The sequence below is a fragment of the Macrobrachium nipponense genome, chromosome 47 (assembly GCF_015104395.2).
Source record: "Macrobrachium nipponense isolate FS-2020 chromosome 47, ASM1510439v2, whole genome shotgun sequence".
Lineage (NCBI taxonomy): Eukaryota > Metazoa > Arthropoda > Malacostraca > Decapoda > Palaemonidae > Macrobrachium > Macrobrachium nipponense.
Window position 1 is genome coordinate 12,143,375 of NC_087222.1, and position 27,265 is coordinate 12,170,639.

At 44.3% G+C, this 27,265-nt stretch overlaps 1 protein-coding gene across 1 annotated transcript in view; it reads right to left on the reverse strand.

Moving 5' to 3' along the window:
- Positions 1-26,538, reverse strand: part of LOC135204527 (zinc finger protein 239-like) — a 181,900-nt gene extending 155,362 nt beyond the window's left edge. The window contains exon 1 of the mRNA XM_064234692.1: positions 26,435-26,538. The gene's annotated coding sequence lies outside the window, so the exon portion shown is untranslated. The remainder of the gene's footprint in view (positions 1-26,434) is intronic.
- Positions 26,539-27,265: the final 727 nt, after the last annotated feature.

The following is a 27,265-nucleotide window of genomic DNA, read 5'->3' on the forward strand; positions in this document are numbered from 1 at the left end:
ATGCCCAACTCAATAAAAAGAGACAGAACTATCTCCCTCGACCGGAGACATTTCTCTAGAGGGTTGGCCTGGACTAGCAAATCGTCCAGATACCGAAGCATCCTTACATTTAACCAGTAGGCTGGGAGGACCGCAGGCGATTGCCAACACACGGTGATGATCGAGCAGCAGGTCTGGACAAGCGGTCTCATTTGCAGAGAAGCACTGGACCGAGGACGATAGTGTCGGTCTCGTGCGTCAGGGGAGCTGCTACGAGCGCTCTTACCCTGCCTACCAGCAGAACCAGTAGGCTGGGAGGACTGCAGGCAATCACCGACCCACGGTGGCGATCGAGCTGCAGGTCTGGAGCAGCAGTCTCCTTGCGGAGAAGCGCTGGACTGAGGATGGTAGCATTGGTCTTGGGCGTCAGGGGAGCTGCTACCAGTCGTGCGAGCCGTCTGGTCCCAGTGGGAGCAATGGCCGGGTGACTGGTAGTGTCCACTAATGCAGTGAGAGTGAGCACCGTCCTCTCGACGTGCCTTGGTACCAGTGGTGACCGGGGGGACCTCTTCCCAGCCTCACCACGTGAACAGTCTGGTGGGAACGTCACATCAACCCTGGGTACCGGATGATCACTGTGCGAGCGATCGCCGGTCTGGCGAGAGTCACCTGAGCGACTCTTACCATCCTCCCGCTCCGTGCCTGGGTCCTGACGGTGAGCATACTCAGCAGTCTGGACCTTGGCTGCACGGTCACCCGTAGGTGACCGTACACTCGGTGACACTTGCGAGTGAGCAGCAGAGATGGTTCCCGGTCCGGAGGTGGAACCTCTTGAGCCGGGAGGAGGTACCAGCGGTGGCTGGTACCTTCCCTGAGGAAGGAGAGATGGGCCCCGTTCCCGGAGGAACGGGAGGACCAGCGGAAGACCCACCTGTCTCACCGGAGCAAGACAGACCCTAAGAAGTCCCTGTGTGAGACTTCTTGTGGGGGGGGGGGGGGGGGGGCCGGGCGAGGCCACCTTCTTCTTCCTTGGTTGGGGGGCCTTGGAAGTCAGAGGGGAAGAGGCGGCAGAAGACAATGACGAAGACAATGACGACACCTTCCTCATCTTCTTCACCAACTTCCTCAGGAAGGTTCTCCCATCCAGGAAGGGGCTGTGGCAGCTGCCGAAGCAGCAGGCCCCAGGACGACCTGGGAAGGAGGACCTGATAGAGCAGCAGTGGAGAGAACGCTTCCTCGAGGAGGGTTACGAAACTCTCGCCTGGCAGGCAAAGCGTCTGCCACCTCCTGAGTGACTCTTACCATCCTTCCGCTCCGTGCCTGGGTCCTGACAGTGAGAGTACTCAGCAGTCTGGACCTTGGTTGCACGGTCACCCGTAGGTGACCGTACAATCGGTGATGCTCGCAAGCGACCGACCGAGACGGTTCCTGGTCTGGAGGTGGAACCTCTGGAGCCGGGAGAGGAGGTACCAGTGGTGGCTGGTACCTCCATGGTCCCCATCTTCTTCTTTCCTGAGGAAGGAGAGACGGGCCCTGTTCCCAGAGGAACGGGAGGACCAGCGGAAGACCCACCTGTCTCACCGGAGCGAGACAGACCCTTAGAAGTCCCGTGACGAGACTTCTTAGGGGGGAGACCACCTTCTCTTCTATGGCAAAGAGCCTTAGAAGTCGAAGGGGTGGAGACATGAACATATGATGATCTCGATGAGGAGGATGACGACACTTGATGAGTTCTCTTCCTCTTCGATACCTCCAAATTCTGCCAGACTTCTACCACAGGAATAAATAAACATAACAGGGCAGCAGTGAAAGCTTCCTCCAGTGACGTAACTCCAGGGTAGTAGTGGTAAATGAATATGATTACCAGCAGGGGATCAGTACACACACTTGAGGGTCGGTATCACAGCATGCTACGAGTCACAGGTACAAGCAATACGAAGAGCTATCCAACCAATACTGCTGTAAACACAATCACCACTGTTAGTCTGTAAAATAAAGAAAATTATTAAAGTGATAAGGATACTCCTCTCGCATCCAAGAACACTGCCCTCCGAAGTGAGAGGAGATCCCCCAAACACCAACACTCTTCTACCTTCGTCCGATAGTAAGTGAAAGGATGAAGGAGAAGAGAAATTACCATAAAAACAAAACAAGGACAAACCTCTGAAGTTCCCCTTGGTAATTCCCAAGCGTAAGCGTAATTTTCAGATGAATACATGTCTCATTACAGGATCAATATCACTCACGTTAAATACATGTCTCGTCTTCACATTAAATACAATCTCGTCCTCATTAAAGGGCGAAAGAATGTAAATAATTTGTTGGCATACCTTTGCCGCTGACTCTTAACACAAAGTAGAAAGGCGGCTATAAAGGCTATCACAAAAAATGGGTTTGTATATTAATTGAATTTAATATTAATATCAAACAGCGCATATACATATTTATTTAAAAAACAAAAATAAACCAGAAAGATCCCATCGGGTAAAAATGATCAACAACCAGTCAGAAAGAGCTCACAAACACACGTCTTCATTGGAAGGCAGCCGAAAGCAAAGTGGTGTGTTTACATCCAGGCAGGCTAGCCTACCCGCCTGCCACACGGTAGTTACTGCCTAACCACCTTGTTCAAGAATTTAACAGCCATAATTCCAGCTACGCTGAAAGTAATTCCTTATGTAAAGGACCGAGGGTTTGTATATCGTGCAGGAACAAACCTAACTCCATAACTGTACTAGCAAGAACATCAAACTTTTACTTGAACCTAGATTCGAGGCTGGCAATAGCGTAGGGAGAAACTACACAGGAAGCTGGTAAAGGAGTTAAAGGAGTAGAAGGAGGACTCAAGATTTGAAACATGGCTTGAGGAGGAGAAGAAGGAGAGATAGGACAAACTGGATCTACGGACAATGCAGAAGAGGCTACGCTCTTAGCGCTGCCTTCCTCGCCCTATCCTTTATTAGTTTATGAGAATGTGCTAGAAAAACCTTCCGCTGATTGTCACTAGAATCTTTACATTTGTCACAAGCCGATTCACGGGTACACTCAGACCCAATACCTCTACATTTAATGCACTTTGAGTGTGGATCGTAAATAGGCTTAACCTTGCACCCTCCGGCACAAAACCTAACACCTGACGGGCTAGAATCTGACATGATGGCCTGAATGCCACAACTAAATGCAGTTAAGCTAACTAAAAGGAAAGCAAACAACTAGCAAAATCACGAAGTTGAGTGCTTCACCAAAATACGACAGTCAAAAACCATCCAGTGATTGAGAAAATGTCTGCACCAACCACTGAAGTTAACCAGAAACCAGCAGAGAATGAACTGACTACACCTGGTCTGTTGTACCTGTTCCTCCCTCGATGGTGGGGGGAGATGACATCACCTACATCAGTGATGGCGGTCACACTACGAAAGTTTGAAACCTTTTTGTCTGCCATGTAGCAAAGCTACAGCTGTATAATTGTTCGGTATGTATGCAATAAAATTCACAGATTCCATTAGCTATTTTCGTCCTATTTCATAATAATATGAGATTTGCATATTTATCTTTAATTGGCGTGAAAACAACAGTAAAATGTGTTCTCTCATGACCAGTATTTTTTTAAATACTTTTTTCTCCACTATTATTTGCAGTCAACTTTCATCCATGTTCCTGATGGACGATAATTTATAGTCAATAGCAGTGTGAACATTTTTTTTCATCAGCTTCTGCTGCAACTGCATCTTAAATTTAGCAGTACTATGTTTCCTTGCCAATAATTTCTTGATATCAAATAAAGGTATCTATAATGTAAAAATATTTGCTCTACTTAATCAACGTCATTTGTAACATATCTACAGTAATTTTTTACTATAAAATAATAGTTGAAATGCAAGCAATACATTGTTATTATCAGATTTGGTCGGTTGTTGTAGCAAAGCAACTGTTTTCATTCAGTTGTTTATGGCTGTAGTATTTAAGCAACGATTACAGTCAACCCGCCGTATTCACAGACTCCGGATCCGCAGACTCACGTATTCACAGATTTCTCTCTGGAACATATACCCCCCTTATTCGTGGTATTTTTCTGAGAAATATCTACAAATTCCTGGGTTGTTTCAGCAATTCCACCATAAAATACACTTTTTGTGATAAAACTAATAAAAAACAGGTACAGCTAGTTGTCGACTTACGACCTATGTGAGTTGTCGACTTACGACCTATGCGAGTTATGACTGATCGACTTTACGAGCACCAACAACTAAAATGACTGGGAAGCAGCTCGAGCAAGAAAGAATGGTGTCCCGCTGAACATACGACAGTTTTTCCCCTGCTCCCACCTCTCCACACACACAGCTCACTTTTCGGGCTGCTAATGACTATTATCATGCATCGGCAACAAGGATATAGCTCCAGTAAACTTATACCATCAAACACAACCGTAGATAAAATTGAGAGAATAATTTTAATTAAAACTTCAGATCTTGAAAGAACACATTTTACTGTTTTTTTCATGCCAATAAAAGATAAGTAACGTAATTAACAGTAAAGCTTGTACTACGAAGAACTCAAGTGAAAATACTGAATGGAATCACATAATATTTTTGCACAATAAACATACCCACAATGCAATCTGTTAATGAAAAAAATAATTTAGTTAACGAGACATATTAAATTCATATTTCGACTTGAAAACATGTCGTATAATGACAAATTACCTTGTCTCATATGAGTAAAGCATCTAGATATTTTATGCTAACTAGAAGCAAGGCAATTCGCTCCAAATTGCATTAAATACGGTGAAATAAAACGTAAACACAGCGAACTAAACTCATATTCGCCATCAGCTGATTTCCAAACCAAAACATTGACTGCTTTGTTAGTATTTTATGATAGAATAATATGAGAATACATACAATATTATTGGATACAATAATGTACAACTTTTTAAAAGATTCATGGAAAAGATGCATATTCATTGTTTTTAATTCATAAAAAGAGGTATACGTAGCCGCCAGCAGCCTGACATTGCTCAATTAGGTATGCCGATGTCGGTCCAAATCTGATTCCTGTTTCATGTCAATTTTTTTTTTAACTTATATATCATAGTCAGAATGCATTGAACCTCCAAAATTTCATAGCTTCATAATTATCGCTATTAGTTTCTTAATTAATTTTTATTGTAGAGGATAAAGAGTTGAACAAAAATAACAAATGAATTTCGGCGATAACTGTCCATTTGAATGTTGCCGTCACCGTCAAACTGTAAACAAAGCACACCAACGCCATCTATTGAGGAAAATTAACAGTAAAAAGGTTGTTGCTGTAAAGTCTGAGATTCGCTCGGACCACCGATAACAATTCTAAAACTCGCGCGCCGCCAACTGAGTAGACTCGCCACCATCCTCCCGCTCTCCCATTGGTTCCTGATGCTAGTCAACGCCATAAGATACTTCTCTCCTGTTGGTCAGCATCTCTCCCATCGTGCATCTACGTAGTGGCATGCTTCTTCGGCCACTTTGCGGCATTATCGGTATCGTAAGCATGCGAAATTCGTTTGTTCTATCGATTTCGTTGATTAACGTAAATTCGTTAGTGATTTCATTGTAGTACTACTTTATTGTGTTGTGTGAGAACTTTACTACATAACATAATTACGTACAGTATATACTTAGTCATGGGTCCCAAGGAAGTTGAAGTTCACGGAAAGAAGAGGATGCTTTCTTTGGAATCATTAAAAAATATGAAGCTGGTATGCGATTGAGTGTGATCGCAAAGGAATACAGCCAAAATCAGTCGACAATAGGCACCATCCTTAAGCAGAAGGATGTTATCAAAGCAGCTACACCTAGGGCGTGACTATTTTGTCCAGCAAGAGGAGCTACATGCACGATGAGATGGAAAGGCTGCTTCTTGTCTAGATAAAACACATAGAAATTGCTGGCGATACGAAAACGGAGACAGCAATCTGCCACAGGGCCAGAGCTATTTTCGTCGATTTGATTGCCCAGGCCGAAGACGACGGAGGAGAAGGGACATCGCCACCAACCCCAGACTTCAAGGCTTCTCATGGGTGGTTCGAAAAATTCCGTAAACGGACTGGCATCCATTCAGTGGTGTGGCATGGGGAGGCAGCCAGCTCGGACACGAAAGCGGCCGAAGCCTTTATGAAGACATTCGACGAAATGACGATCAATGAAGGCTATAATTCTCAGCAAGTCTTCAACTGTGATGAGACTGGTCTTTTTTTGGAAAAAAATGCCTCGTCGGACGTACATCATGCAGGAAGAGAAGAAGCTACCCGGGCATAAGCCTATGAAAGACAGGCTTATGCTAGCACTTTGTTCAAACGCCAGTGGGGATTACAAGGTGAAGCCCCTACTTGTGTATCATTCGGAGACTCCTCGAGCCTTCAAGGCCCACAAAGTGCTTAAGGAGAAGCTTCCAGTGATGCGGAGGGCTAATGCGAAAGCCTGGGTAACGAGACTTTTGTTCACCGAGTGGGCAAATCTGTGTTTCAGCCCGACAGTGAATAAATTCTTGGAAGAGAAGCACCTCCCTCTGAAATTGTCTGCTGTTGTTGGACAATGCCCCTGCTCAGCGGGGTATTATTTTATCAAGGTTCTTTATCTCTTCCGCCTATCACCACCCCTCCCCTCCTCCAGCCCCATGGACCAGCAAGTGATATTGAACTTCAGGAAGCTGTATACGAAACATCTTTTCAAGAGATGTTTCGACATCACCGATACCACAAACCTCACCTTGCGTGAATTTTGGAAGGAGCATTTCGATGTTGTGATATGCATCCGACTCATCGACCAACCTTGGCAGGAGGTTTCGAGGCGAACCTTGAATTCTTCGTGGAGGAAACTCTGGCCTGATGCTGTATCTGCCCGAGACTTCGAGGGATTCAACGTGGGCAAAGCTGGTGCTGCAGATTCAGGAACAGTTGACAATCCTGAAACTGTTTTGCAACCAGATCTTGACGAGATCGTTGCACTCGGCAAGTCCATGGGGCTGGTCGTCGACGAGGACGACATCAATGACCTTCTCAATGAGCACCAAGAGGAGCTTACGATGGATGACCTGAAGGAGTTGGAGGCCATGCAACATAACGTCGTTCAAGAAGAGTTCTCTGGCAGCGGCGAGGAGGAGGACGACAACTCTATGACAAAGGCAGAAATTAAGAATTCTCTAGCTGCTTTTCATAAGGTGCAATTATTCGTAGAAAAGAGACACTGCGAAAAGGCTTACATAGGTCGTATGCTTGCACAGTTCGATGACGTTTGCCTGAGACGTTTCAGGAACATTGTCAAAAGCAGGCAGAAGCAATCTTCCTTGGATAGTTATTTTTTAAAGAGGCCTTTAGTAGGAGTAAGCAAAAAGGAAGAAGAAGAACCAAGTGATACTACGAAAAAACAGAAAGTTCAAAGTGGTGAAGAAATTGAAATTTTGTAGAAAAAAAAACGTAAAGTATAAAAAAAGTAAAAAAAATGTAAAAATCAAAAAAAGAAAAAAAATTTAATTTTAAGTTTTTTGTAAAGTTAAGTGTTACAGTTTTGTTAATGTGTTTCATAAAGTTTAGTTTATGTTTTCCTGACATTCTTTTATGTGTTTCGTAAAGTTAAGTGTACGTACCTGCCGTTTGTCCTCCTCCTCTGTCGCCACTTTTGGAGATAGCCTCACATGAAAGGTAAGCTTCCACATTTTACTACATACGTACGTATGTACGTACAGTATTTCTTGTATACCATGTACACTAATACACTTAATTTACAGGTACATAAATATTAGAACTACTAGTACGTATTAAGTTAGGTATTGAATGGTCCTAATTGTTGTAGTATTTCATTGTTGATAGGTCAATTTAGCTTTATTATGAAATTTACTGGGGTGTTTTTGGAAGGCTTGGAACGGATTAGCCATTTTACATACAAAATGCGGTTCAAGATACGAAAAACTCATGATACGAAGGCCGCCTCGGAACAGATTAATTTCGTATCTCGAGGTACCACTGTATAATCATGGGTGCATATCGAATAGGTAAATACACAGTTACATAAAAGAAATTATCAAAACGGTCTCTCAAGCACATACAGAGTATGGAATTTGTGCTTGACAAATGTCTCATTGTTTTCATTAAAAGTTAAAAGGTTTGGCTTGGTTGAGCCTTCTCAAGCGGAATATTTGTAAAATATATTTTCATACATTCAACTTCCCTGTCAGATATATACTTGGCTATAGACTCCGTCGTCCCCGACAGAAATTCAAATTTCGCGGCACACACTGCAGGTAGGTCAGGTGATCTACCGGCCTGCCCACTGGGTGGCAGGAATAGGAACCATTACCGTTCTAGAACCAGATTTTTTCTGTCGCCGTATTGTAAACATACGTTTGCGGTACCTCCTGACTTGATTTTCGTGTTTCATTGCCATCGATCTTCTGGGCTGTCTTTTGCAGGGAAGTACTGGGTCTTTGGCTCGGCATACGCTTTTATTAACTTTTATTAACTTTTTAATGAATTTGGCTTCGAAAATTTCGAAGACGATATGACGTGTAAACTACCGAAATTGTCGGTAGACACTCACATAGTTTGCAAGAAAGGGAAATATTAATATTTATTCATTAATACGTGTAATAAGTGTTAGAACTGATTGAAGAAATATACAGACTTTCTACTTTAGGGAGTCAGAAAAGAATATAACTAGATACGCTTCCTTTAGAAGTTTTATTCGCTACTCGTACTAACGAGCAGTTAGAGTATTAACAGTACTAGTAGTGTTGCATCCTCATCACCTTCTTATTTCACTGAAACTTCAAATTCATAATTGCAATTTGAAGACAAGGGATGTAGCTCAAAATGCGAGCTATTAAAAGGTAAGAAGTGATTACAGTGTTCCCCATTGCAGTGGAGGGTGCGTCTGAACCAGGCTCCTGTCTCGCTCCCAGGTCTTAGACCTCTTCCAAACTCACAAGCCCAGAGAAGGAATGTTCGAAAGCCGCACGGAGGTTTCAGAGAATCCCCACCGGTCAGGCGTCCCCTCGGCAGATTCTGTAGAATGTCCCAGACTGCCAAGCTCGCCATTGGAAAGGCGTCCTAAAGTAGTGGAGGGTGCGTCCATCGGCTCTGTCTCGCCTCTTCCAAGCTCACAAGTCCAGAGGAGAAGGAATGTCGAAAGCCGCACAGAGGTTTCAGAGAATCCCCAACCGGCATCTGAAGGGCATCCCCTCGGCAGGTTCTGTGGTAGCGTCACCCAGGACTGCCAAGGATAGCCGTTGGAAAGGCATCCTAAAACAGTGTTTTTCGTCATCCGATTCTTCATCGAAGGAAAAAAGAGGGTGGAGTTCTGACAAGCTATCGAGACCTTCTAAAAGAAAATCTCCAGCTTGGGATTCTAGCCCAGAAGTTTTCGGAGGACTATCCACCTGAGAAGAAGAAGAAAGAGATTTGTTCATCAAATCCTCCTTCCCCTAGATCGGATACGGAGAAAGAAAACGCCACTACGAAGATCCTAAGAGAAATGCAACAACAGATATCTTCATTAATGGGAGTTTTGAAGAAGGATCCTCCCAGGAGGAAGGATCACTTCCTTCCCGTTAAGAAATCCCGTCTGATAGAAGTCTTTGACAGCTCGGACGAGGCGCCTGCCAGGCGCAAAACGCCAACAAGGCGAGAGGATTCTAAAGAAAGACCTGAAACTCCTACTAGGCGAAAAGCGCCTGAAGCACCTGAAACGAGGCGCAAACTGCCTGAAACGAGGTGCAAACCGCCTGAAGCGCCTGAAGCGAAAGCACAAAGCGCCTGAAATGAGGCGCAAAGCGCCTGAAATGAGGCGCAAAGCGCCTGAAGCGCCTGCCTGAAACAAGGCGCAAAGCGCCTGAAGCGAGGCACAAAGCGCCTGAAACGAGGCGCTTTAACGAGGGCGCCCCCAAAAAAAAAAAAAAAAAAAAAAAAAGCGCCTGAGGCGCCCTGAAATGAGAGGCACAAAAAGCGCTGAAGCGCCTGAAATGAGGCACAAAGCACCTGAAGCGCCAGGAGCCAGGCTCAGGTTGGGGCTATGAACCAGGATCTTCATCGGAAATGGACGTTAGCAGACGGACCGAGAGGCTCCTCTTTGGGAATTTTTCGCAGGATCAGTTTTCATCTGACAGGGTCTCTAGGATGTCGCACAGGCTTGGCCGTAGCCCTTGTCAGGATATGCCTGATTCTGCGAAAGGTGAAAGACATTCGAGGCCTTTTCCTGATAGGGATGGGAGTTGTCGCACAGGCGGCCGTCGCCCTTGTCAGGATAGTCTTAATGCAAGTAAAGGCAAGAGCAAGATCGGCCTTCTCCTGGCGGGGACTCAAGATGTCGCACAGGCGGCCGTAGCCCTTGTCAGGTTAGAGTCGGTACTGCTAAAAGCCCTTCACCTTACGAAAGGAGGCGCTCTCCTCCGGTTGCTCATTCTTCTCCCAACTTGATGGACAGGAAATGGAAGATAGATTGGAATTGGAAGCCAATAAGGGGGCAGGTCTCTCAGTTTATAAGACCTTAGCGACCTTTTTTATTGAGAGAATTAGTTCATTACTAGTAGGAGGATATTAAAATCATCCTCCTTCTAAAAAATAATGCAACCAACCATTTACAGAAAGAGTGGCAATCGTTTGGAAATTGAACAAGATTCGTACGAGCTCTCATACATTGATTAGAGGTCTTCCAGATAATAGAAGGCGTAGAATACGGCCTAATCTCCGAAGAGAATAAAGCTTGAAGAGATTCTCTTGGACCTCGGTTGTCATTTGCGATCTCTTTCGACTAATACTAATTCGGGTTTATTGACGAAAAGAACGAAGAGAGTAAGATTTCCATTCTCTCTCTGCATACGGAGAGGAAAGAATGTAGTAAGAAGATTTGTTGTATACGACTACTGAATGACAAGTCATATACGCATACCATAGTTGCCTTTGTGGTTCGCTACGGAATTATCTATATCCTTACAGGAATTTCCTAGTAAGGACTTCGCTTAAAAGGTTTGTTAGAACAATACCTACTCAGCTTCGGTATTTAACAAAGGTTGTTTGGCTTAAATATGCATTATTGAGAGCTTCCTTAGGCTCGAGAATAATTTTATTATATTCCTTCATTGAATGGAGTAACTGGCAACTAAGGAAGAATGCAGCCAGGCAGCGAACGAGACGGCTGTCATTGTAAGTAAGCCAATACAGTACCATCCAGTTCTCGGTCATGAGCAGTTGGTTACATCTCTCTCTCCTACGGGATCGAATGGTTAACCGTATCTTCCCCCTACAATCATGGACTTAGCCTCGATTTGAGGGGATTTATAGGCAAACAGGAATAACATGGTATTCGTTTTGCTAAGGAGTTTCCAATAAAAAGATCCCTTGTAACCTTGCGGTAATGTTTACCGCAATGTAACAGGATTATAGGAGTGAGACAACAATATGAATTTAATGCAGTAGAGCTATATATATTATTTGATGCTCTCATGCTTACGGAAGCAAAATAATGGACTTGCTAACTTTTTGATATAGCGAGTTATGAATCGAAGGGTTCAGTAACCTCTCTGACAGCAGGCTCAGTAACGGCACGGTTCGTTCCTGATTTCGTTCCCCGTCTAACTGGAGGGGTGTTCGATCTCAAGGAGGGACGCAATGATTTTTTCAAATCAATTTGACTAATTCCACAGCTCTCTCATATCTCAAGGAGCATCGAGAATCTCTTTGTTCGCCCATGTTCGCGTTAACAAGAGAGAACCTGTTTGGAACACAGACACGGAATGTAACGATCCCTAAGAGGTTTGCTGCACAATGTTGCACGTCCGTGAGAACCTTCTCGATCGACGATATAACTATTGACTTATGTCTAATCTTAGTTGGAAAGAGAGTTGTGGAAACATGCGAGATGTCTTCTTCATAGATCTCTTCGCAAGGTGGAAGACAAACAGGCTTCCTCTAGACTGCTTCCTTATTCTCGAACCAAGAGAGGTAGCAATATACTCCATTTTTAGTTTAAATGGGGAAGAATGAACTTTAGTCTTTTTTCCCTTAGATATATAAAATTCTTGAACAAAGATATTAAGATAAATGGGCGTCAAAGGAAGAGAGGATGATACCTTATGCCTCATTTTGGCCTTAGAGAGGTTGGATTCACAGAAGTCACGTTCCTCTCACAGCATGTTTTGGAAGGCTTTTCCAAGAGAGTCTGGAGATTCTATCTGGAGATTCTATTATAATTGGACCTTAACAACCTCTACACTCTAAGTCTGTCTGCGTGCAGACTGACCAGAAGTGGACATGAATGAAAGGATTTTTCAAGGTAAATGACAATAGTCATGGCCAAGACATAGAATTGCTGCAGATCGTGCTAGATGGAATGAGGAAACTGTCCTCTTCCGATACCTCTGTGAACCACATAGCGGTTTTTTGGTTCTTCCCTTTTAGAGGACGAATCACCTTTGTATATATCTGCAATCAAAGAACGCAGTAAAAGGCTATACTCTGTCTATACAAGGGGAATTAGAGATAGCAGAGGATTAAGATCTTCGGGATCTTATACGATACCTCAATACGACAAGAGTAGGGTATCATGTACTTCGAATGGAATCTTTTGTGGCCTCAGATTCCGTGTTCCGACAAGATGGAACTGCTCCTCATCAAACTTCTTTGAGAAATTTTATGAGGGAATTCTTTGTTTCTCTTGGCCCTAAACGACGAAGAAGACAAGTGAATTGGATGCATTGGAATATCGCATCAGATGCAATGGAGACTCGGCAATGGGTTCTTGCCAGCATAGTATGTCTGGCAAAAGAACTAAAACCCTCTATTCCTGACTCAACACTTTCAGATAGAAGTTTCGTTGCCCAGGCAGGATACTTACGTTTTCACCTACAGAAGAAGAGATGGTTTAAACGTTTGCCTACAAAGTCTTTGGATGCGATGAGGGTTCGAAATGCATTCCCAGAAGGTATTCAGAGGGATACAATAAAGAGCTAGAAATCAGGAGTCCTCCCAATTTCAGCTCGGAGTCTCCTTCAACTTCCAAGCTCCTTCCCTTCCTTCGGACAAGGATAGGGAAGATTCTGCAACGAGGAACTTCATCAACAAGTAAGAAGAGATCTCGTTAGCAATGGAAGGATTCAAGAAGGATCCTCCTCGGAGGAAGACTCTTATCTCTCGTACTGTTAGATGTCCTATCGTCTATTGGATGTAGTTTACTACAATCACCTCCCCTTGCTGGAGAGGCCAAAAGCTCAAAGTGGAAGAATTTCTTCCACCCTTCTCCAATCTCCTGATAAACTATTGTGGGGGTTCAGGACTTTCGGACAAGGTAGCGCCAACCAGGCGCCAAATGCCAAAACAGGCGTAAAAAACGCCAGAGGCAGACAGTTTCAAGGAACACTGTCATTGTCTGATGAAGAGAAAGAGGGGGCCTCCAACCTAGCGCAGATGCGCTAGAGGCGAACAAATCGGACAGATAAGAGTGTCTGATGTGGACATTGCCAGACATCCTCGAGACTCTACTAAGCTCGAAGCTCCAGCAAGTGGAGAGGAGTCAGTCAGGCGCCAAATAGTGCCAGTCTGGAGCCAGGCGCAAAGCTACTTCCAGGCGCGAGGCGCCAGCCAGAAGTCGGGCGAAAAGCGCCTTCCAGGAGCTAGGCGCCAGGCAGGCGCAAGGCGCCAGCCAGGAGCGAGGCGCCAGCCAGGCGCGAGGCGCCAGGCAAGCGCGAGATGCCAGGCAGGCGCAAGGCGCCAGCCAGACGCCAGCCAGGCTCTAGGCTTCATCCAGAAGAGATCCATTTCAAAGAAAGCCCTGGTCTTCCTTGAAACAAGTGTGATCGCTAAAGCACTTCATGGGTAACTTGATGATTCCTTCAAACAGCTGAGAATTAAAAGCGCATGAAGTGCGAGCTTTTATGGATTCTTGTTCTTTCCATAACAATATGTCATGAGGACATATTAGCTGTCACTTATGGGAGATGCAACTCTGTGTTGACTTCCCATTACACGAAGGAGGTCAAGTTGACCTACGAGAGATCCTTCTCTCTTGGTTATACGTGTCTACGGATACGTTGCTGGGATAGGGAGCCGACACTGATCCTTAACTAGTGAGTTAAATTTATTCAACGTGGTGCTTTTTCTTTGGGTTGTTTGAAAGGAGTTTGGGGATAACTCTTTTTTAAGCCCTAACCCTTGTGTTAGGATCAGGTGATCGGGACCAGTGTTGTGCTCCTTAATTATGCCACTAGGCATAGGTGTATTGTCATGTAAGTGGATAAGACCCCATTGACAAAAGACCATTAGATTCTGTCGAGTAAGTGGATAAGACCCCATTGACAGATCTACAAGAACTCTTAGCCATAGGTCACATCCTTGCTGAGGCTCTTGAGACGAAGCAGACTCCTAGCAATAGCTAGGAAGTCAACCCTTCGTCTAAACACATAGAAACCAAGGTTTTATTTATCTATTACCTACAACGTATGTTGTTTACCTGTCTAATCAGTAATTAGCTGTCTCTTACCCTCCGCCAAAGGTGCCAATAAGCTAAGTATATATCTGACAGGGAAGTTGAATGTATGAAAATGATATTGTTATTGTACAATAGTTTCATATATACTTACCTGGCAGATATATACGATTAAATGGCCCACCCAGCCTCCCCTCAGGAGACAGGTGGAAGAAAAAAATTCTGGTTCTAGAACGGTATGGTTCCTATTCCTGCACCAGCGGGCAGGCCGGTAGATCACCTGACCTACCTGCCAGTGTGCTGCGAAATTTGAATTTCTGCCTCGCGGACGACGGAGTCTATAGCTAAGTATATAATCTGCCAGGTAAGTATGTATGAAACTTTATTGTACATAACAATATCATATTTATTGTTCCAAGGTCCATATAAAAACATATTTTGACTTTCGCATAGCAAATTTACTAACAAAGCGGGTAATATGGCATAATTTTTGCTGCCTTGAAGTTGTAAACAATATGTGGCGCGTCGCTGGTGGCGTGGAATGATCTAATGGCTGCCGATTTAAAATCAGCCAACCACAGGAGTTTCTGGACCATAGAATGCCGGTTTTAAGAGTTCAACTGTATTAATAAATTACTAAATTATATCGTATATGTAGTATTACAGTACTACTGGTAGGCCTCAGGTTACTGTATTCGTATATATACGATATATGTACCATGAAAACATCATCGTATACACTAGGCTAACTTGTTAAATGTTATTCAATTTCTCTATGTACTGAATTATCATGAGCCAATGTGCATTGAACCAAGAGAATTAGCTGACATTAATAATTATAATTACTATGTCATACATGTGTAGTGTAGGCTAGGCTAAGGGTTTCAACTATTCACAGGTTCTAGCTATTTGCGGGGGAGTCTGGTACCCATACCCCGCAAATATGTGGGGAACACTGTATGACGTTTATCATTCTCCTTTACTTTTTTAACTCATTTAACTAGAAGATATGATAAATAAAGACATGGAGCAAATGTTAGCAGTCTGAAAAAGGAGAATTTTTTTTCTCTCTCTCTTATTCTAGGCCAAGATTTACCAGTAAGTTTATCAAATCTAACATTAAAAATTTGTAGCACTACTATGCAGTAGGTGAAGCATACCAGGTTGATACCTCCTCAGGCAAGGTCTTTATCCCATCTTCTAGATAAATAAGTTAAAAATAGAAAAAGAGAATGATAAAAATAGTTTTAATGCTATATTCGTTACTTAAATGTGTAGAGCCATGAACAACTGAACGAGAAACAACTTTTTAGCTATGCATAACCAAATCAGATAACAACATCCATCTTGCTTGTATTTCAACCGTCGTACAGTTGTAAACAATTACCATAGTTGTGTTATAAATGTTGTTAAGTAGAACAGGACTAATATATTTCTGTGTATTAACTTTATTCGCTATGGATAAAAGATCGGCAAGGTAATATACTGTTAAATTTAAACTGCAAGTTGTAGCTGAAGCTGAGAAAACAATGTTCAAGCAGCTAATGACTATTATCGTGCATCAGCAACAAGGATAAAACTTCCGTAAACTTTGATATGCCATCAAACACAACTGTACATAAAATTGATAGAAAACTATTTTAATCACAAATACCTGGCATGAAAAAACATATTTTACTATTGTTTTTACGCTGATAAAAGATAAGGAACATAAAGTTCGTATTACAATAAAATCAAATGAAAATATCGAACTGAATCAATTTTTTTACACAATAAACCTGCCCTCAATGCAATCTATTACAAAGAAAATAATTTAGTTCACAACGAGATATATTCAAGTTATATTTCGACTTGAAATCACATAGTATAACAAAAAATGACCTTGTCCCATATTGGTAAAATATCTAGATATTCATTTATGCTAACTAGAAGCAAGAAAATTAGCTCAGTGTTAAGTTAAGTACAGTGAAATAAACTCGTATCTGCCATCAGCAGATTGTCAAACCAAAACAACGACCACTATGTTAGTATTCTATAATACAGTAATAAGAGAATACATACAACATTACTGGATACAGTGAAGGAATATATAACTTTTAAAAGATTCATGGAAAAGATGCATATTCATTAAGTTTGTATTTTATAATCATATGTAGCCATCAGCAGCCTTACACCATTCAATTATGAAAATGTCAGACTGAACCCAATCCGTCTTCAATTGCTTTTTATACTGAATTATCATATGATCAGATTCTCTTTTTCGTGTTCAATTACTTTTTGTACTGAATTATCATACATCAGAATGCAATGGACATCCAAAATTAGCTGATATTAATAATTACTATACCATTCTTGTAGTATATGGTATACTGTAGGCTAGGCTACTGTATATGTATACAACATGCCATAATGTATGCTAGTCTCACTCTTGTTAGTGTTATTCAATTTCTCTTTGGACTGAATTATCATAAGTCGAACTGCATTGAATGTAGAGAATTAGCTGATTTAAATAATTACTATCCACATGTGTATAGAGTATACCGTGTAGTGTAGGCTACGCTACCATATTTGTAAGGATGATAATGATTACCCAAGTGTAGGTTAGGCTATATGGGGAAACACCACAGTGGATCCATCTTCATCGCAGGGATCAGCCTTATTCACTCGATATTTAATTGGTAAAACAAGAACACAATTACAACTCTAAGCATACCATTCAAAAGATTGAAGTTTTGTCAACATAATGTGATATATGAATGCACCATACAACCTAAAATAAGCATGTGAGGTCTTCGTATAATATATTGTCAAGGCAGTTTTTCAATCCAATATGGCGGCACCCGCCTGAGGTGCCGTTCGTAACCGCAAAAGGATCCAACATCTTTCCCAGCCTTCCCAGCACTCATTTGAACAATGTTAGCATATATATAACGTTTATTGATCTTTCTCAAGATTGCAGTTGTAATCAGCACAATAAAATGACAATTTGTCCAAAATTGCATTTTTCCTAACTATACAAACCTGAGGTCCTTTTACAATAGGAAGGTTACTAGCAGCAGCTGGATAGGTCGTAAGCTTTCGAACAAGGGGTTCGGTAGTTAACTGCTTGTCTGACAGTGCGTGCGCCGCGCGACTGGGAGGTGAAGAATCACTTTTGCTTTAGGCCCAAGCAAAAACTGCAGAGTGAGGGGTGGCATGAGGTGGGACTATGTGTAAAAGGACCTCAGGTTTGTATAGTTAGGAAAAATGCAATTTTGGACAAATTGTCATTTGTTCCGACACGGGATACAAACCTTTCGGTCCTTTTACAATGGGAAGACTCACTCCTTGGTGGGGAGGAATCCGAGTCCTTTTGTGAACAGACTGGTGTTCGCCCAACCTTGGAATGCCTCCCTGGTCGTAAGAGCGAGGGAGGGATCCAAGCCTCTGTCCGATTGATCGGGGTGTGCACCGCAGGATCAATGGTCAGACCTCTTGGACCAAGTACTAAGAGAGAGGCAAGCCGTATCTCTCGTACCAGCAAGCAAGAACTTGTTCCTGTTTGCAAGAGGCAACATAAAGTTATGCGTTTGTCTATTGTTGGCTTCCACTTCTCCCCCCCCCCCCCCTTGTTGGGGGAAGTGGTGGGATATTCGCTCCATCCCTAGTGAAAGGGATAGGATGGGGCTCTGTCGAGTAGCTCACCTGCATCTCGTCCTTATCCAGCAGGGTGACGACCGTATCCCTCTACCCACAGGTAGAGGGGGCGAAAAAGATGGGAAGAGGAGCCAGTCACACTCTTATTCACTCATCTATTCTTACAGTCACACCAGGACTCGATGCTGTTCAGCCTGCGAGGGTCTGGGTTAGTTACACAACGTGTTGAGCAGCCACCACGGGTCCCAAGCAAAAAGGTCCAAGGACCTGCTGGGCGGAATATCCCGAAGGTAGAGGAAGTGCATGTGGTCTGGTTGGACCAGACCCCCGCCTTCAGTACCTGCGCCATGGAGAATTTCTTGCGGAACGCGAGGGGAATGTACTTCTTCTAGGTCATCCCGGCGCTAACGAAGAGGCGTCAACACTCAGCCTGGTGTGTCAAGTTTCTTCGGACTAGCGCCGTCGCACCCTCCACAGGACAAAGCAGCATCTCGTTTGCATCAAAGGAGATGAAGTCCATTAGGGAAGGGATTGTGAAGGACTCGAACCGATCGTCAGGGACCGAAGGGTTCTGAGACTTCGCTACGAAGTTCGGTACGAAATCGAGCGTCACGGATCCCCATCCCCTGGATGCTTGACTTCGCAGGAAAAGTCATGCAGTTCCCTCAGAGGAAAAGAAGGGAATAGTCGCATGACCTATCCCTCTTCTCGACTTCGGTGATGTCCAGTACCCATACTGGTCTATCCGTCTGAAGCGAAGTGTCTCGCATTCTCCTATCCCCATGCAGCGAAGTTGTTCTTCTCGGTAGTGGATAGGACACCGACACTCCATGGGTGTCGATGGTATGGGTACTGGGACAAGCCATTAGGACGAAGTAATGATTGATTCTGGAACAACCGAACTAAGTCCACAGTATAGTTTGTAACTAACTCAAGCGCTCTGACAGCTGCCGACTGACTGCGTTCGGTAGTGAGGCAAGTTATTCAAGCATCCGAGCAAGTCACGTGACCTTCGCCCTTAAAGGGTTAGCCGAGAGACCAAACAAATCGTATTTTTGTTGTCATTGATGCCGGATGGCGAGGTGATGATCTCTTAAGGCATGTGCCCAACAGGCGAAAGTCAATTGCCTTCTAGAGACCAAGGTCCCTGATGCCAAGACATCCTCATAGTAGTTGAATCTCAGCTAAGGAGAAATAACACTATGTGGCGTTGAAGAAGAAGGTGGACAGTGATTGCAACCTACGTCTTCACAGCCGAATCAAGAGAAGGATTCTCAAGATTCTGAACCTGTGCTATTTCATTGCTGTCCGGTGAGGAGTCGTAGTTGCAATGAAAGCGGGGTGTTTTCAGTAATGAAAACACAGGGTAGTACTGCCTGAAGAACTGCTTCTCATGGGCTGAACATTTGGAAGTAGAGCTGGCCGGTCGGGGAGTAGGCGATGTCTTCCGATACATCTGTTAATTCAGGGTGAACAATGAACAATTGCATACCCTACGAATAACGAGATATTTTGAAGACAACTCAGATGTCTGCAGAAATCATTCCGCATTATCGCAGTGTGATGCAGCGGGAGACTAGTACAGACTTCTGTTACTGTGCGGTAAACAGAAAGATGAAAGAGTCCAAGAGATATCTTTGTTGAAAATTCTCCCAATGTCGAAGGTGATGAAATCGAGCATCACAGCAGTAGATGTTCATTCATGTATGTGAGAATCCCCGTTAATCAGAGACCTAAGTCCATGATTGTTGGGCAGATATACGGTTCGGTAGTCAATCAATGCAGGGGAGAGAGACATAAACGACTGTGCAGCTCGGAGAGCCAGCTGGTACTGAGCTGCTATCGAGCAGTTCAAATTTTAATACACAGTAGCGCTCGCTGACTCGTCATCCTGAGTTGCCAGGTAATCCATTCCATGAAGGAATGCGTTCGGCTAGAACCATCGAGCATCAAAAATACGCTCGAGCAATTATATTTAAACGAAACGGATTTCGGTAAATACAAAAGCTGAGTTTGTGTTGTCATGACAATACCATAAGTATCTAAAAACTCCTGGGAGTTTGCAGGCAGTCCCGAGTTGCAGTTCAATTAGGATACTAGTCGTCTCGGTCACAATTCATAGAGTTAACTACGGTATGCGCCTACACCCTGGACAATTCAACTGCTTAACAGAATCATGTCGCGAGGGTAATATACGTAGTATATTTGTAGGTTTCTGTACAACGACCTCCATCCTAAATTCTTTTCCCTTCGAGGAATGAGAATAAGGATTGGAGATTGACTGTCTTCGTTCTCTAGTCAAGAGAGTGAAGGAGAAGTCTTCCCCGAAGGAAAGCTTCAATGGTGAACAGAATACCGAAGACAATAGTTCAAGCCAAACTGGATGTTCCCATCCGTTCTTCTCTATTCCAGGGTTGGTCGCCTACTGTGAGATATTCTTCCTTCAGCAGCAGTGCTTCTTCCAAACGCTAGAAATTCCAGGAATTCGAGCATTCGGCGAGGTTCCCGATTATCGTGGTAACAATTATAGGGGATTCTCGTCTAGCCCACTCTGGACCGTGGTTTCGCCTAAGTGTTTGGAGATCTTAAAAAACTCAAACACTCTGAGTGTGCTAGAAATTCCGCAGAATTCTAAGCACTTGGCAACCACCCCCACCCCCCCCCCCAATTCGTCAAACGATCATCGGTTGGTGGTCCTCTCGATTCCTGTAGAAAATCGAGGAGGGGCAGGATCCTTCCTCAACAACGGGGGCTTACGTCAGGTAGAACCCGAAGGTCCCCCCGGTAACGCAGTCCCCAACATGGGATCCTACAGAGAACTCTGCAGGATCCTTCCCCTTTCCCTTGTAGCCGTAAGGAGAGAGGAAATGGGGGAGGAATTGGATACTCGGTCGCCTTCCCAGCTGAACTAGCAGTTGGAGAAGAGAGTAGGAGCAGCCATCACCTTGTGGCGATGGCCTTCCAGAGTCTGGGAAAACGTATCGTCAGGAGAAACATTTTCCCCGAGGAGGGTTACGAACTCGCACTGTAGGTAAGGGTCTGCCGCCACTGTGAACGGCATCTGGGTGGGGCTGATCGATACCTGACAGGAGAGAGCCGATACCGTTCTCTGACGCACATAAAATCGCCGCTGTCGCAGTAGAGGAGGAGGAAGTAGCCTTTTCGGTCTGCAGACCTCAGCGAGCCGTCCTGTCCGAAGATGAGAAACTTCACGTGGTCCAACAGAGTCGGCAAGCTGCGATCGCGGCAGACCCACCGTCGGTTTGGGTTCCTTCTTGGACCCCAAAACGACTCGAGCCGGGATGTGGCTCGGATGGTGGGAGCGGCGATCCTTCCCCGAGGTCGTCGTGCTGACTAATCAGCGCAATAACCTCGGCAAAGTTCCTCTGGATCCCTGGAGTGACTGCATCTTGCGGAGTAGGACCGTCAAGCCCCTCGAACAAGAGCATATCCCGAGAACCTCCACCTTCAGGAGGGGGAACAGCGACAGACCCCTCTCGGTCTCCTCCTGCCACTTGCGCGTACGTCCTGGTCGGTCTGAAGATTGTGCCTGGTACGTATGGCATCGTGACGGGATCATGCTGGGCGAGCCCCTCACGATCACTCTGCTGTGCCTCGCTCTTCCCGGTGTAAACCGAGGAAGTTGAAGGCACGGGAGACGAAGACCTGACGCTCCCCTTCCGCTCGCTGGCAGAACCAGCGGGCTTGGAGGGCTGCAGGCAATCACCAACCCGTGGTGGGGATCGAGCTGCAGGCCTAGTCGAGCCGTTTCCCTAGGGGAGAACGGCTGGACCGAGAACAGCGGCCCCGATCTTGTGTGTCAGAGGAGCTGCTGCTGGTTGCCCTACCTGTCCATTCCCTGTGGGAGCGGCGGTCAGGTGACCTGCAGAGACCACTGTCACAGTGAGACTGGTGCTTGTCCTCACGGCGCGTCGAACCGCTGGCGCCAGCGATCGGGGGGACCTCTTCCTAGCCTCAGCCCGTGGCCGGTCAGAGACCATCACGTCAACCTGGGTAGCCGGCTGGTCGCTGCGAGAGTGAGAGCTGGCCTGGTGAGAGTCGCCAGAGCAGCTCTCACCAGCCTTCCGCTCTGTGCCGTGAACCTGAGGGAGACTTCTTAGGAGGGGAGGAGGCAGCCTTCTTCTTCCTCGGCTGTGAAGCCTTGGAAGTCGAAGGGGAAGAGGCGGCAGCCAACGACGACGAAGAAGACGATGAAGACGATGACGACACCTTCCTCCTCTTCTTCGTCAGCTTCCTCAGGACAGACGTTAAGTATGCCATCCAGGGCGGAGCCGGGGCTGCTGTTGCCGAAGCAACAGGGCCCGGATGCACCTGTCCGGACAGACCAACGTCCCCCCTGGGGCAGCAACCACACAAGCAGGGACGAACGTCAGCAGGTGCGGGACATCTCAGGAACAGCAGGAACAGCAGGAACGGTAGGAACGGCCAGCACAGCATCGGCAGGTACGGCAGGTGGCACAGGTAGCACAGAAGGCGGGGCAACCGCCAGCGACATCCTGGGTACCGGCGGCAGGTCCAGGGGCGAACTCTTAGGGCAGCGAAAGTCTGGTCGCGGCAGCACGGTAAACCCGGGCGGCCGTGGCACGCCCCTCCTCGGTACGGTGATCGGACCCTGCACAGCGGCTGTAGGCGACACTGACACGTGAGTGAATATACCATGGGAGGAGAGGGCGGCGGTATACCCTGACTCGACAAGGTGGTCGTTGTAGTGGTCACCATACTATGGGTGACCGCAGCAGACCCAGCCAGATGATGGAGAAGCCCCTGGACACTAGGCACGCCCTGCAGACCCAAAGACGCCCACACCTGACCAAGGTCATCCCTCGTGGCATAAGCACCTGCGGAAGCAACAGTCGGGTGATTAGGAGGGGTTTCCCCTCACGCGGAGTGGGGGAGACCCCACCCCGAGCGAACGGAAGACCCATGAATACAATTGTACGTCAGGGCACCGAGCGCTCTCCTCCACGCCCGACAGATCGGGCGAGGAGAAGGACCCGGATACCCCCCCCCACCCCAAAGGGGAAGGTGCCATCCGTGGGGAGCTGAGCTGTGCAGGAAAGAAGACGAAGAATCGGATACCAAGGGAGTCGCGGGAGAGCTTTCCGACGACTTCTTGGCGGGCCTTCGCTTCCCCTACCCCCGCACAGCACCCACTGCACCCACCCATAACTAATACACGGCACGGCCCAAGAGCAATCGAGCCCTCGGCACCGATCGCAAGGGCATAAGGATCAATTCCCGGGTATGAGGGGAATCTTGACCCATAATGAATATTGATGCAATCAATAATAATAATATATGAAAATTAAAAAGAATCCTGCATTTACGATTTCACTTTTCACACAAAAGGGCTTCGGGCCGAGAGCATTAGCACCCATCGGCACTGAGCGCAAGGGGTAAGGATCAATTCCCAGTTATGAGCGGAGATATTGATCCATAATGGAATATGATGCAATCAAAAATAATATATGAAATGAAAAAAGAATATTTGCACTTGCGATTTCACCTTTCAGACAAAATAAAGGTTAAGGATCAATTCCCAGGTAAAGAGCGGAAACCTTGATCCATAATGGAACATTGATGCAATCAAAATAATATATGAAAATGAAAAAGAATACTGCACTGCGAATTCACGTTTCACACAAAATAAAGGGCTCGTGCCGAGAACATTCGCGCCCTCGCACGAGCCTCACAGGGCAAAAATATAACTGAAAAATGAAAAAGAGTACTACACTTACAATTTTCACTTCCACCCAAAAATACACGGCTCGGCGCGAGCGCGCTCCCGCCCTCGGCACAGAGCACAAAGGACCTGGGGATCAATCTCAAGAAAACTCTCAATTTTCCACATTTACGCCCCTCAACCCCGGGCACAGTCGTCGGGTAATAGGAGGTTACATCGATCCTTGATCCATAATCATAAATAAACAAAGTGTATATGAAAAATGAATTTGTGTACTTACAGTTTACTTTTACACACACAAATAGTTAGAAAAAACACAAATACATATCCTGAAAGCACACAACGATGAAACGGGCAGAGAGCGAAGAAGAGCATGTCTACACACCAGCAGGCCGAAAGCAAAAGTGGTTCTTACCTCCCATTCGTGCGGCATGGCGCACTGTCGGACAAGCGTTTAACTACTGAACCCCCTTGTTCGAGAAAGCTTACGACCTATCCAGCTGCCGCTAGTAACCTTCCTATTAATAGTAAAAGGACCGAAAGGTTTGTATCCCGTGTCGGAACAAACAACATTCTGTTGCCTAGATTAGTAAAAGTATGAAACTTCTTATTCCCGGGGTCATGGTTTAAACTGAAATTCATTTTTACCTTGTAATCGGTGGTTTTATCCTTACTGCCATCACAACTGAAACTCGTGCTTATTTGATTGTAATTATACATTTTTTGGTCTTAGTTCACTCCGAATTGCACTTGAACTATGTTGTGGTTCCTGGTTCCTATGCGCTCACTCCACAAACAGTTGCGGGCAGCACACGAGTACATGGTTTATGAGGTGCAAAGTTTTATTCCCTTAATTGTTTACTTTACTCATTATTTAGTTTACCTTTACTTTGTTACTTCAAAATGTTTATTTAATTCATGTCTATTATCCCTTTTTTGCAACCAAATTAACCCCCCAAAATTACAGATACGTATTTCTAAAGTAGATACGAGCAGATGGCAAAATGACTCATCTTTGCCAATCTAGTGGAGCTTCACACATACGCCGATGCATTTACAAACTGTTTCCATGAATTGTAGTTGTCATAGTAATGCAATAATGATAAAATTGCTCTAATATGTATATACACTACAAATAGATACGGTAATTTCACTTACAGGCAGTCCCCGGGTTACGACGGGTTCAGCTTACGACGTTCCAAGGTGAAGGCGCTTTTCAATTATATTCATCAGAAATTTTCAATATTTGAATATTTTTTTTATAAAAAATGCAATAAGAATGCAGTTTACATAATTTTTAATGCACCCAAAGCTTTAAAAGTAAGGTTTTCTTAGGATTTTGAGGATGTTCCTGCTTACAATGATTTTCGGCTTACAATGCGTCTCAAGAACGGAACCCCAGTCGTAACATAGGGTATGCCTGTATTTCCCCGGTTTTGTGTAAGTCTTATACCCAGTTTGGATGGTAAACACATACCAACTGGCAACACTGATAAACAATTGAAGAGCGCAAAAAAGGCTGTAGGTACTGTTCAAAGCAAAACTGTCTATATTTGAGTCAAGAATCTAGTTACTTTTTCAACAACGAATATTTTCAAATAATAATCATGAATATGTAAAACATTTTATGCAATTAATGACCTTATACTGCTGTTTAACTATTTATTTAAATAATTATCTAGTGCCCGCTTATTTTCTTCCTTCTACCAAAAATCTTAGTTCCCTTGGATAAGTCGTGGGTGGAAGTCATTGTTTACGATTTTTGTGAAGAAGTGCCCCAGCATCTATGGGTCAGTGGTGTGTGGATTTAGCACAGGAAATGGGAAGTTTATTGACACAGCGACTCCACAAACATCGAGATGCGTCAATCTTCTAAATATTCGGAGTTGTAAGTAAAATTTCAAAGGGTCATGGAAGTATGTGTGACTTTCATTAACCTCTATTTATCTTTAAAATATGAAACTTATTCAAACTTTGGAGATACTTATTTCGAGAGGAGAGTAGAGGTCTCAACTCGTGACTGATGCCTATCTTCGGTGTCAGGACGTGTTAAAGTACTTTTTCGGAGGGTGGCTTCACACGTGGTGAAACTGGATTTGCTAGTCCAGTTAGTTGTTCCCCCTAATCGAGATACGACTTTTACAATAAACGATGGGTTTTTTGGAACCTAACCCCATCGTAAGAAGGAGAATAGCTGTAAAAAGAAAAAAAAATACTGGTGAAAGACACAATTTGCACCAGTAGTTTGGAGCATAGATCCCTCTCTACTCTTGTCTTTTCGTCTATTGAAAAAATAACTTAGGACATGGGGTTATAGTCTAGCCTAGGCTATAGGGTTATAAATTAAATTGTCGTACCTAAACCTTCCGTGAAATCATTAAGAAATCACAGTATCATTGAACCAGACAGTCTCAGGATAAAGTAGGCCAGGATACAGGATACAGGCATCCTGTAGCCTACAGTAATGAGATCCTACAGAAACTTATAGCCTAAACTTAACATTAGCCTATGAGTTAATCATTGAGATATAAAATATACCTCGTTTCATTTAGACAGTCTCAGGTTGAGACCCCATAGAAGGCTACGGTCTATAGGGTAACCTAGGAGAACAATAGGACTAACTAGAGGTTAATTATATAATCTATAAACATCTATAACTCACATTATTACAGTAATTATCAGCTGTCTTTGAAATTTATCAACTATTACGATTGATTAAGAATTCTCTTGGGCAGTCAGTGGCTTCGCTGTGTTGACATTTTGGGCGTCTTCTATTTGAGTGTTTATTTATGGTTCTGGTTTAGAGTGATTCCGGTGTTTTCATTCTTTTAATAAGTCAATTGGTGGACACTTGTAAGCAATCAGTAGGAATATAATTAAAAATTTAGATGATTTTATTAATAAATGGGATAATTTGGTGGTAATTATTATGGCAAAATAATGGATTCCTGAGGACTTCTCAAATAGAAGGCGTCCAAAATGTCAACACAGCGACATTGGCTGCCGTAGTAACGTAACTTTATTCATAGTACAAACGTCTTTTTATCTTCTATAATAATTGCCGTCTTCATAATCGAGACAATTCTTAATTAATCGTAATAATTGGTAAATTACAAGGAATAACCGATAATTCCTGTAATAATGTGAGTAGCAGATGATTTATAGGTAGGTTGTATCATTCATAACTTCTAGAGTTAGCCTCCGTTAGTACTCGTAGGTTACCCTATCGACATTAGCCTTCTATGGGGTCTTGACCTGAGACTGTCTAAATGAAATGAGTTATTCTAAATGAAATGAGTAGTTATTTTATGAAGTCTCAATAATTTACTCATAGGCTAATGTTGGGTTTGTTCCGACACGGCATACAAACCTTCGGTCCTTTTACAATAGGAAGGTACTAGCGGCAGCTGGATAGTCGTAAGCTTTCGAACAAGGGGTTCGGTAGTTACTGCTTGTCCGACAGGCGCGCGCGCGCGACTGGGAGGTAAACAAA